Below are 13928 nucleotides of genomic sequence, written 5' to 3'. Positions count from 1 at the left end.
ATGGGCCTCCACGTGACCCGCCAGACATACACAAATACACACACCATGTCTCTGGTGAACCACAGAACTGTTCATACACTATTTCATCGATGTTCACAAAGTGATAATGCTCAACATACAGCCAGACACGCTGCCATGGGCCTCCACGTGACCCGCCAGACATACACAAATACACACAACATGTCTCTGGTGAACCACAGAACTATTCATACACTACTTCATCGATGCTCACAAAGTGATGATACTCCACTTAGTAATATAGTAGTTAAAGGGATAACTCACCCCAAAATGATTTACAGACTCTCATGTCATTCCAAACCTGTATAACTTGCTTTCTTCTGTGGATAAAAAAAAAAAAAAAAAGGAGAAATTTTGAAGGTTGTACTGGTCTCACTTTTCTATGAAATTACAATGAAAGACGACTAAAGCTTTCAAACTTCAAAAGAATTCAAAAAGCACAATTAAAGCCATACAATAATGAGGAATAAACTTAAATGTAGGCTATTACTCAATGATGATCTTCACCTTGAGTGAGCTGTTAACGGCAGCAATTCACTGAGAGAGAGATAAAATCCAAAACCGAATCAGCCCAATTTTGAATAAATCATTCAGACATTTTCAGTGAACAACAGCTTATATTTCAGCCTGTATCTCACACACCTAGAAACGGTTTCTCACCTATTGAATGACTACAGAAAACTAACATACTATAAAACTAATATATTGCATGAATCATAAGGATCACTTTAATGATATTTTGTATTGTGCTTGTATGGTGCTAAAAGTGGCACTGGGTAAATGCTTTAATAAATACAATATAACTAAATTTCAAACAGTGGATCAAGCAAGAACGTAATTTGGTGGACTAATCCTTTAAAATGTTATAACGAAGAGAACTTGCAAGAATTACTTTTTTTTTCAAGGAGCAGTCAAACTACTGTTAACATTACTAAATCAACAGAGGGCATAAAACTTGATAGAGTTAAACTGTCTACGTGAACTTATAGGTAGTCTCTGTAGTTCCGGAAAACATGTAATCAAAGTATACTAATGAAGACGGCAATGCTGCAGAAAACAGACAATTATCCCTACCCGACCAGCAGATCGGTATACATGATTAAAATGGTCCAAATTAGTCAAATCAGAAATGTGGGTCAGCACTGTAATTTTGGAACATGTTATGAGGAAATAATTCAAATGAAAATAAGACCAGGAAAGAAAGGATATAAAAACGAATACATTAAGACTGTGTGCCAAAAATTTGTGTATGAAAGCTGTGTGTCTTCATCAGCAGAAACAAAATTCACAGATTTTATGCTAAAGTAGGTTTTGCTTTTCCCTCTTTGGGCACTTACGTTTTCTTACTGCTAACGCTGAATGAAAGCCAACTGCTTTCTTGAATCTTCAAACATGGCAGCTACCCCAAAAGACCAAAACGATGCATTAGAATAAGAAGTGTGCGGTTCTCTCTCGCTCTTTCCATATCTGTCTCTCTCTACTTTACTATGAAGGAGAGAACATTGAATATTCATGACTCCAACTCAAAACACAGGTGACATGCTTGACTTCTGTTATTCGGCTAACCTAAACAAAAGAGAGCCTGCTGCGTTTTCTTTTGAAGGAGGTGGGTTTGTACGTGTGGGAACGCTCCCAAGAGAACGCTTTGCTTTTTGTAAGGAGCGCTAAACTAACATGCTAATGATCCGAGAGGTGGGAAAAACAAGAAAGACGGCCATTCCGTCACTTTTCCCAGCATGAGCTCTTAGTTTTTTCTTTAAACTCTGGATTTAGCCTCTAGTTTTCTGGAGTTTTGTATTAACACAGGCAAACAGATCAATCATTACAATATCAAATGAAGAAAGTATTAAATATAGATATAAATTACATGAGTTAATAGCTAAATATTTAACAGAAAGTGCTTTTCCTTTCCAGCAATAACGGTTATAGGCAGGATTGTGTTGTTGTAAAAAATAAAATAAAATAAAACAGAGAAGAGATACCAAGAAAAAAAAAAAAAAAAAAAGATGGGGTCTGGTCTCTCGGGCTGCAGCGGATGGAAAAGTGCACCTTACTGTATTTATTTGCAGGTGAAGAGAAGCCCAGCGTTTACCAAAGGGCCAGTGGGTCAAGGAGCAGGTCATGGGGGTGTGCAACCCTGGGAATGCTGCTGGAGACCCGGGTCAGGCACTAAGAAGATGAGGGGTGATTAATGCAGAGAGACCAGACCCGAGTGTGACCCCGAGAGTGGATCCTCGACCTTAAGACAGCAGCTTTGGTCCACATATAGAAGAATATAAAGAATTGCAGACATATCTAAACTCCACACAAAACTGAGTCTTTCATTGAAACACACCTTCAGTCGATTTCTATAGCAGGTTATTCAAAAACTGATGTGGCAGGTCAAGCTTTGAATCCATTGCCAAAAAATTTAAAAGAATAACCACACTATTGTTCAAAAGTTTAGTATCGGTAAGGTTTTTACATTTTTTTAAATTCTCACCCAGACTGCATTTATTTGATAAAAAATACAGCAAAAACAGTAATATTGCGAAATATTACAATTTAAAATAACTGTTTTCTATTTTAATCTATTTTAAAATGTAATTTATTATTTGATGGCAAAGCTGAATATTCAGCAGTTATAATGCCAGTCTTCAGTATCACATGATCCTTCAGAAATCCATCTAATATGCTGATTTTGTGTTCATGAAACATTTACTAATATTAGTAATGCTGAAAACTTGTGCTTCTTAATATTTTGTGGAAACCATGATTCCTTTTTTTGGGGGGGGGATTCTTTAATGAATAGAAAGTTCAAAAGAACACCAATTCATTGAAATATTAATCATTTGTAAAGTTATAAATGTCTTTACTGTCACTTTTGATTAATTTAATGAATCCTTGCTGTAGTAATCATTTACATATATCTTGCGGTCCCCAAAATTTTGAATGGTAGTAGTAGAAAGGGCTGTGGACACTATTAGCCCCCGAACATTTTTGTCTGTTTTAACATCCCCACCAGCCCCACATAGCAAACAATGGCATGAATTTGAGTCGGTACTATTCATTTTGTCCAACAACCCAGACAGGTCAAATGTTTTTGGAATCCTGTTTGAAAACTTCTCATTTTTGCACATTAATTTGGTGTTACTAGTGTTACAGGAATAATACACTTTATAATTATACAAATTTCTCTCTGCCTTGACAGAAGTTTTGTTTACACATAAAAAAACAAACATATATTAATATATTCTACTCTGTTGTATGCCAAGTAAGACTGTTAGGAAGTCTCTGATGAGACTTCTGATGACACTTCCACCTTTCTGATCAGTGAGGGGGAAAGATAGGTATGACTACACTTCCCAAAGAGAGAGAGAGAGAGAGAGAGAGAGAGAGAGAGAAAACCAGGGGAAGCTTGCTGACCCAGAGGAGAGATTTACGGCAGTAATCCTGTAGATACAAACGTCCCTCAGGCTCTCGGACCTTAGCCTTGTGACTAACGTCGGCTCTGTGGTCATCTTCATTATTGACTGCAATACAGGTTAAAATCCTGTTATACAGCACCTCAAAACAACTTCTCACTTCAGAAGTGACTGCAAAAAAGAGCTGGTGGGTTTGATGTGAAGCATGAGAAGATGAGACAGCGAGAATAAGACACAAAGCGTGACCTCTTAGTGTAATTATTTACAGTATATATGGCACAATCTCAGTAAGATTACTAAAGAAAATATTTTAGTTTAGTTCCCCCATTTGAGTATTTTTCAACTCAAAAAAACTAATTTTTCACCCTTAAATTGGGTGTAGTTAAAACGAAGGGGGGGAAAATATTCATATCTATAAATCTGTGTGAGATGTACGTCTCGTCTCTGTGGAGATGTCAGGCATCGTCGATACAGCTGAAAAATGAAATGAGCGATCTAACACTGACGGGGTCTCATGGGTGCTGTTTACACGTTCCACTGCACTCCAATACTCATATCTTTCTTTTTTACAGTTTTAACAAGAAGGCATTAGCTAACACTTATCAAAATATATCAGTAAATAGTGTTACATTAATGAAAAGCTGGTGTTTGATGTCACTGCTGTTGTGATGTGCTTGTTTGGAGAGAACACTTTTTTTATACTGTTTATTTCTGCTCTAGCAATAGGCTGAAGCGCTAATTAATTTCCTCTGACAGACACAGAAACAAACCTAGCAAAATAAATAGATTGATTAAAAAGAACATAAATGACAGGCATACACATCGAGATAGACATGAAATTCTTTCATAAGGCCGTGGAGGGAAAAATACATCTCATGTTTACACAAAGTTTTATTTCACTGTAAAAGCTATTGATATTTTACTTAACTCCAAAGAATCATTATCTCCACATACCCCTAATTGTAATATTGTCAAAAGCAGCAGATTCATGCATTATTCCAAAAAAGACAAATGCACAATATATCAGTACCATATCGGTTATCAGAGAATATTGAATATATGATTGCATAAATAGGGCAAATGAAATGAACAGCTAAGGCTCACCTAATGTTATTTTTTAATCACCTCATTTTTGGGGGGTTTTGCATTTGATGATATTACAGAGATTGCCATTTATGTTTGCAAAATGTCAACCACCACCAATGTTTTACTCTCAGACAAAGTCCTCCCTTACAATTCAGTGATTTACAAAATAATCAATTAAATTCGCTTTGCAAACTGGCTCGAACAAATAAATAACTAAATAACAATCAGTTCAAAAGAACAATTAGTTTGCAAATCAGGCATATTTAATGGACAATCTTTATAGTGATGATCAGAGTCTGCTAAATGACCTACTACATCAGAGCTCTTCCTGCCTGTTTCACCATCTATCTCTCAGATCATCTCAGGTGGAGACAGTCACCGGCCCTATTGTGTAGGGAAATGGCAAAGGGAATGGAGCCAAAGAAAGCTGGACGTAAGCATTTCTGCTTCCCCTGCACTACTGCTGATGTGAGAGAGATATCAACGGGCAGGAGACAGAGAGAAAGTGGGAGAGAGAGCTGGAGCGTCTCTTTTCAGGACAGTGGTGGCAGAAAATGACAGTGTTCCTCTGGGGCTCTAGGGTAATCTTTGCCTTATGTATCATCATGTTCCATCGCAAGAGACATCTGCCAAATGACTCACCGTTTGCAAAACTTACAACGTGTGCAAAAATACCCAAATCGCCTGCATTAGAGCAGTGCGGTATAAAAAGTAACGTTCCCCCAAGAGACTCGGAGAACTAAATCCTGTCAATGGCAGACTATCACACAGAAAGCAAACCAGAGCCATGAGAAAATCTCCAGTCTTTCACATGGAATCAACAGAGTCATCACAACTACAAGATAAGCATCTTCACCACTGCACATTACTGACACCCTCATGCTGGCTGCTCCATCGTGGGAATTTAAAGATAATTCACACACATCCAACAATAAAATGATATGAGCAAGATTGTACTGCTCAGAGGTAGAACCGACATGTCATTCCAAACTAAGTGGGCTCTTTTTTGATTCAAGTGGATTATCAATGCAATTTTATTAAGTTTATTTGATAATAAAGTTGCACAATCATTGGATGGCAGAAGACCCTGAAGAGGTGGAGATGGAGTTACAGAAGTCTTTCCTTAACCTCAGAGAGAGAGAGAGAGAGAGAGAGAGAGGGGAAAAGGAGAAAAAACAAAGGAATGAAAAGTCAAAGAGCAAGGGAAAAAGGGAGAGTCATACATCTCAGTGAAACAACATGATTCATGAAAATGTCATGCTGACAGGGCTCAAACTGAGAGCCAACAGTTTGCACTCCCAAAATACCTCTTCTGACTAATGCCCAGTGGTGGACAATAACGAAGTAAATGTAATTCGTTACTGTACTTAAGTAGCTTTTTTGCGTATCTGTACTTTACTGAAGTATTTAAATTTGGGAAGACTTTTACTTTAACTCCACTACATTTCAAAGTCAAATATCTTACTTTTTACTCTACTACATTTTCAAAATCAGTCGTTCCTTTTTATTTATGAGTGGATAAAAACTTAACTGGTCAAACGAGCCACCTATCACAGTAGCCTACAACGTGCGCGCTTTGTTTTGAACTTGCCTTGGTGGTATCTACTAAGCTCGAACCAGAGCCGTTAAATATGAGAGTTGCGACCATAGACAGTAGGCTATAGAAGAGGTTGCGACACACACGGCTTGTTCGACTTGAACCGGCGCTGCACAGACCGATCAGTTTATGACATCAAACAAAGTATAGAGCGAAATCGCGAGAGCGATTGAAAAGCATACAGAGCCGTCTACTCTCTAATCGCTCTTGCGGTATTTTAATGTCATTCACCGATTGGTCTGTGCAGTGCGCCGTTTCAAGTCGAACAAGCCAACTGTGATCTCGCCGCCGCGCGGTCACGTGATTCGTGTAGCTATCAATAGTTCCAAACAATTTGTGTTGCCAATAATTTTAAGCGGGGCAGAGAGCAGCAGCTATTATTGCAGCAATTATCGGTAAATACTGACACATAATGAACATTGCTTATTACCTTGACACTAAAATTACTTGCATATAATAGCATTTTTTTTCTGAGGAGTAGCAGAAACACTGCATTAATACGTTTTGGTGTTTAATTTTGTAGGGAAATTGGCTGCTCCCATAATGTAGTGTGTATATATATATATATATATATATATATATATTAAATGGCATTGTGCAGGTTTATGTGAATGTATCATAACATTAGGATGTTTATAATTATGACCATAGACGCTTGTGAAAAATATGTACAGTAAATACTGTAAATGTATTATACCTTATGGGATCAGTCCCCTTCCGTCCAAAATTAAACACACAAAAAATGTATTCAATTCAATATATATATATATATATATATATATATATATATATATATATATATATATATATATATATATATATATATATAGACTAATTAATGTCATTTTATTAATAGATTGATGTGCCAAGAGTGACAGAGTCTTCACGTAGACTGAGTTAAGCAAGTGTCTTGTGACAAAAATTATAATAGGACATTATAGCAATAAAAAAATCATAGTACTTGGATACTTAAGTACATTTGAAGGCAAATACTTTTGTACTTTTACTCAAGTGAATGTTTAAAGGCAGCACTTCTACTTTTACTTGAGTAATATTTCACCTTGAGTATCTTTACTTTAACTCAAGTACATAGTATGTGTACTTCGTCCACCACTGCTAATGCCACTGCAGGATACACACACAAATGCATATACTGTATATAACGCAGGTGTACTTCCAACACACTCTTTTGCTGTGACTATTAGAAAGCAGCGACCTTCAAACCTTTAAATAGTACAGACTCGTTCTGAGCAACACTGGCCCACACCTCACCCTGGAATAGACCCGATGTAGTGACAGTTATCACTCACAATAGTGATACATGGCTATTCCGCTTCATATTGATCGGATGGCATAAAAAAAGCTGGATTGTAAGATGTAAAATTATGACATATTTAAAGATTCAACATTTGTTTTTTTCAAACAGAAATCACATGTCAGTTCAGACGGAGTGGTCACTTCATTATTTTAACTCAAGTGGATTCTTTCTGTTCATCAGAGAATCCTGCAAAACACTTCAACGTTTTCCACACTAACGATTTTCAAAACAAAATTAAAATAAGAGACAGTTATATTAAATTGCAATAATATGCAGCATTTAAGCAATTAAGTGAATTAATTCTGGGTATCCAGAAAAGCCAATAAATAAATAAAAAGTAAATAAATAAATGGCTTTTTATGAAAAACCACATAAAACACAAAAACACTCCTCTTAATAAGCACATCTGCGGAGAAAAAGTACTACTTTTGGCAGCATAGGAGAATAGTATACTGTACATATTTTATAAATGCTGCCATTGAAGACAGTCAGAAAAGGTCAGAGGTGATCCGCGGGACTAAGTTCAAATGACAAAACTCTATTAGGCTGTGTTTAATAAGGAAACAAATAGGCCTTCAACTTGCACTTCATTCAATAATATTCAGATACACCTTGAGTCAATATAAAAAATTACAGATGTCTGAGAAAAGTAATGTAATTTGTCTTTAGAACTGCGAGAACAGGGAAAAACTACATCTGAGGGTGAATAAACAAGGCTCATATGCTTCATATCTACACCACCTGTTTCCCCAGAACACATTTACACTGAAAGAGTTACAGAATCCAGTGTCTTAAGTGTAGTTTGTATGGAGCTTTGCTGTGTTTGCACTGTAGAGCTGAAATATCACGGCCGGAGCTCGTTGTGCATTTGTGAGGCGAGTGATTCAGTTTGCTATAAATATGTCTGCCCTTTACATTCGGCCAGCACGACGGATTAGCAGCTTTCCATCTCCAACACCACGTGCGTACACAAAAAAGTTTGGTCTCTAGCTTGCCTCTGTATTTTTTCCCATCTTATACCCTTGCTGTCAACTAAGGAGTGTGATGGTGTGCTGTATATGTGAAAGATGAATAGTGAGAGAGAAAGATAGTGAGAGAGATGTAGTTAGGGACAGCCTCAAGCACACAGAGCTCCAGTATCACTCTGATTCACTCGTTTCCCTCACCCTCTTTTTGCCTGATGGAAAGAGAGAGAGCGAGCGCTCCGGAGTTGGGGCGCACCAAGAGGCTTTTTAATCTGTTACCGAATGAAAGTGTGCCAGATCACAGAGCGGCTGATGTCACTCGGGAAGCTGTGGTGCTCGCGCTGCACTCTGCTGTCTTATCTATGGCACTGGGGCCACAGAAACCTTTTTGGAGACTGCTGCACATGTGCTCTACTTCTGTTTCAGTGTCTAAAATCATTCCCTTTTCCCTGTTGTGCATTTTATTTTGGCATATTTCTAATTAGATATAATCTGAAGTGCTGCGTGGAGTGGACAGTAATAAACCCTCACATATAGTAAACTCTAGCAGTGAGCTATACACAAATTTTGCCATAATACCATAATTACACTTCAGTTATTGTTGCAACTGTACTAGTGTCAATAAAGGTGTACTATGAATATCTTTGTAGTGAAAATTAACAAAACTGCATTATGAGCAAATAAATAAATAAAAGCATACTACCATTCAGGGTTTTTTTTTCCAATCACAAATACAGCAACAACAGTATATTGTGAAATATAATTACAATAAATAAAACTGTTTTCTATTTCAATATATTTAGAATGTAATTTATTCCTGTGACAGCAAAGCTGAATTTTCAGCAGCAATTACTTCAGCGTCACATTATCCTTCAGAGATTATTCTAATATACGATTTGATGCTCAAGAAACATTTCTTATTACTATTAGAATTACTTAACCAATGCTTAATATTATTGTGGAAACCTTGATAAAAAAATTCAGGATTCTTTGATAAATAGAATGTTTTTTTTAAATAGAAATCATGATAAATATCTTTACGGGCCCTTTTGATCAATCTAGCATGTCCTCGCTGGATAAAGTATTAATTTCTTTAAAAACATATCCTACTGACCCCAAACTTTTGAACTGTAGTGAACACACACACACACACACACACACACACACACACACACACACACACACACACACACACACACACACACACACAAAAAGAACAACTGTCGTTCTCAATTGTTTCAATCTCATTGCAATAGAGAATAGAGAGGCTAATAGAGATGGCAATAGAGAGGCCAAAGTTACATAGATAAATAAATAGAACTTTTAAAAAATTTATAAAATGATGTACACACAAAATGAAGCCTGATAAAAGCAGTTTAATTTCACACTGAGTGGGTCAGCTCATGTGGGCCACCATGTTGAGATCACATGGCTAGCTGAATACTACCAGACACTGTATAAAGCAGACAGTCCACCTAGTCAGTGTAGTAACTATGTGTAGTAACGCACAGACGAAACGCAATAAACGCAGTCATTTTCTCTTGCTTTCGGAGGCGGATGCAGTTACAATTCTGGGAGGGAATTATAGAACTTATTCAGAGTAGCGCCATGACAGTTATGAAAGTGAGGCTGTGAGGGTTTTCAATGGCATCCGTTTTAAAAAACTGCATAAAGCACCTAGATCCCTTATACTTTTCCACAGCTCATACTGAATGGTGTTTATTGTCAACTGAAAATTTTCAGAATGATTTTTTGCAGTGTTTCATCAGCAGAACAATCCCTTTCATTTCCATTAAAAATATTTCCGATATCCCAAATGCACATAAAAATATGTGGATGGAAAGATACAGTAGCTTATGGTATTTTTGAGTTAACTGTGGTTACAAACAATGGCACAAAATTGTGCCATTCTCCATTTCATTAATGGGCAACTTGTGAAGAAACTAGAGAAACTACCTGTAGTTTCCACCACCCTTCAATTTAGTTTGGTTTACATTTAAAAAACCAAAGATGATTACACTAAATTCTCCAGACATTACAACAAAGGGAAATAGCAGTACATTGAAAATTAGCCATGTGTAGACAACCCTTTGTCACTCTGTACACATACAACTTCTTGAAGCGTCTCGTCACTCGACTTCATCAATCTACACAGCACATGATGAAGTCACCGCCATCTCTTGGCTCCAGATTCACCCCTGTGCCTATAGCCTTATTCATATTTCAACATGAATCATGCTGGGATGTTGTGCTAGCATGAAAGGGTCATCTGACCCAGGGCTGTTATAAGCAAAAGAATTCAGGTCAGCTAGATGCTAACCGTTCTGGCAGGAGCCATCTATGGTGTACAGCATCAACAATGAAGAAAACACACACACACACACACACACACACACACACACACACACACACACACACACACACACACACACACACACACACACACACACACACACACACACACACACACACACACACACACACACACACACACACACACACACAAACTACAAGTCTTTTATTTATCTTTTATTTACCTTTTTCCAGGAGCTCTAGCAGCAACTGGCATCCATGTATCAAGGCTGAATTACCTCCTTTAGTTTGGGACAAGCTAATCTAAATCTTTGGCACAAGTGATTGAAACGCTGACTTTCCATTGCAAAGCCCGAAGAGCATCGCATGCATGTCGCAGCTCCCAAATGCGATAAGATGAGCGTATTAGCTATTATTGGATGTAAACATTAGTAACCTCAGAACGGACTGGAAAAAGGCATGACTCCCCCACCCTGTTTTTAGCCATCTGTCCATGCACTGCAAGCGTATATTTATATGTAAATACACGCGATGCGGGTGCTCTTGTTTCAATGAAAATACTCAAGTTGTGATGTGATCCAAAGACTTGCGGCCAGGAACGAATCAACAGCATGAAGCTGGGCCCTGTCCTCGGCGGCACATAGCAAGAGGGCCAAAGGAAAATATGACACAGCAAGGCACAGCTGGGTCATTTAATGAATTAATGGAGGAATGTCTTTGCACTGCACCCGTGATTAAAAATAGGCCTTCAAGATGAAATCAGATGCCGAAGGATCAGGGTAAGAAGGCCGCATTGGTCATATTTTTAGGGGGACAGATGATGAGGAAAGCCAGATTAAGGGACCTCATGAGAACATTTCCTAAGCAGCTGATGGGCTTCTCAAGCCAGACTTCTTATAACTGCACTGGGTCAAGAGCGCAGAGCTGTGGTCCACTTCTCTGATGAGGAACCAGGGGGCTGCTCTAACCTCAAAGCAATCTGCTTCTCTTAAGAAGCTTGATGGTGTAGTAACAGACGTGGAAACGGTGATCAAAACTTGCATAGGCCAGGGGTGTCCGATCCTGCTCCATGCACTCCTAAAAATAAAGGTTCTTTATTGGCATCTATGGTTCAATGAAGAACCTCTAACATCAATGGAAACTTTCCATTCCACAAAAGGTTATTTTAAGTGGTTATTAAAAGAGATTGTTAATAAATTATCTTTTAGGAACCGTTTACAGAAAGGTTCTTTGCAGAGCCCAAAATGGTTCTTCTTTCGCCTACTGTTTTATGAAGACTATGAATTCACCTACTGTTTTATGAAGACTATGAACTTAGACATACTACCATTTTCACACACGGTTTTTCACCTGCTATACAGTAGGTATTCGAACAAAGGGCTAGTAACTCTGAAGACTTTAATTAGCTGGTTCAGGTGTTTAGCAGGGTTGGAGCTAAACGAAACCCGCACATGAGCAGGACTAAAAACTACAGTCACAAGAATCCTGTCCCCTCTTCCTCAAAGCCTGATCAAAAACATACTGTAGCAAGCTGATGTGATATATTGATCTAGCTAATAAATAGCTTTTCTTAAACCGTTAGCACTATGCTAAGCTAGTTACCTTAAAAAAAGTAACATATATTCATTAATACACCATTAAGTTAATACATTATTAATCAAAGTAACACACGACCTGGTAGGGGTGTGTGATATCCCGATTTTTGATTGGGGACGATATAAATGTCTCCATGACCTCCTTTTGAAGAAATATTGTAATATCGTGCTACAGTGCATTCTATCAGTTGCAGTTCTGGCACCTCCGTCTCAACATACTGTACAACACGACGTACATTCACATCACATGTTAACGCAGACGCAGAATAACACTCACGGGACACTGCAATTCACAAAAGTTAATTATTTGCATGTGCTTTACAGCCTTGCTGGTTAAACATTTCATTCGCGTGCTGATGCGCTGTTCTAACATGCACTTTTCTGAGCGCAAACACCCGAAGCCCAAAGGCACTAAAAGCCTGTCAAACAGCGTCTGATAACTGGACTAAGTTATTTTTCGAGTGTTATTGTGCTAATACTGTCAAATACACAGGTTTACACAGTTGGTTATGTCTAAAGTGAAAGCAAACATTTAAGATCCAATCTGATACGTGTGACATATGCGTGTATTTTAGATGTGCGCCGGTCTTAAAGTGATAGTAGCCTTATAGTAAACATGCTGCCGCTTGTCCTTAAAGGGGAAATGAAACGTCCATGTTTTGGCACTGGTAGTAGCTACATATATTAGAAAAATCACCTTGCCAAAAATGTTATTTGAAAAAGTTGTTAAAACCACAGATATGACAAAATTATTTTCGTAATTTCTAGCTAGCGAGTCGCCATTTTGGAGTGACGTCACAGCCTACGTAACGGGGTTGGTTGGTTCCGCTGGTGAGTGAAGAGAGTGAAGCGTTACTGGACCGGACTGAATACGCAATTGATTTGAAATGGAGGAAGACGAACTTGAAAGACCTGTTTAGCCTGTGTGTCCCATTGCTTATGCATTTGAGTCGATACGGCGTGGGAACCGAGACGGCGTGGGAACCGAGCAGTGGTACGTCGCTATGTCGAACGCTATGTGATACATGGCCGTAGCCAGCTATGAGGTCACAGAGGGCCGGACCTCGGTCATTTTTTTACATTCAAAAATAAAATTTCAAGCTCTCTAAATGATTAATTAGCCGTTTAAACCACCTCATATGAGTGTTTGCAATTCATTTTGCTGCGAGAATCTAGCGCAGTGAACAGGGCTTGAGAGCGCGTTGTGAGGGCGCGGGTGCGATCCAGTGTTGCCAGATCCATCTAATGGAAAGGTGGCAGTAGTCTTTGTCACACTTTAGGAAGTTATTAAAGTGGAAAGTTGCATGTTAGGGTTCGTGATATATTCATCTTATTTCCAAAACACAAGCTTTGAACTTATTTCGGATTATTATATAAAAAAAAAAAATTGTTGCTTGTTTTTCGTAGCAATATCTGGCAACATTTTACTGTCGGCATTATTAAAAAAAAGCTTATAGAAAAACTGTAATTGCTGACAGGAAGATACCACATTCGGTAAGACAAACGCAATGATCATCGTGATTATCTGTAAGAAATGTATAACACTATCAAAAACAATAGCACAATACAGATCTGTATGTTACAGAATGAAGCAGGAAGACGGCTTTTTTTATTGAAGAGTAGGATTGAAGA

General features: G+C 38.0%; 1 protein-coding gene and 1 long non-coding RNA gene across 2 annotated transcripts in view; both read right to left on the bottom strand.

The window, feature by feature from the left end:
* Nucleotides 1-13928, bottom strand: part of esrrga (estrogen-related receptor gamma a) — a 169553-nt gene that overhangs the window by 141378 nt on the left and 14247 nt on the right. The gene's annotated exons all lie outside the window — the stretch shown is intronic.
* On the bottom strand, nucleotides 5833-6257 carry LOC309479768. Its single transcript, XR_014199428.1, has 2 exons — nucleotides 5974-6257; nucleotides 5833-5936 (listed from the first exon to the last, which is right to left on the bottom strand). It is a non-coding gene; the product is annotated as an uncharacterized lncRNA (long non-coding RNA).

This window comes from Leuciscus leuciscus (assembly GCF_965113295.1).
Source record: "Leuciscus leuciscus genome assembly, chromosome: 17".
Classification (NCBI taxonomy): Eukaryota; Metazoa; Chordata; class Actinopteri; order Cypriniformes; family Leuciscidae; genus Leuciscus; species Leuciscus leuciscus.
Note: the sequence above shows the minus strand (reverse complement) of the source record. Positions and strands in the feature narration are given on the sequence as shown.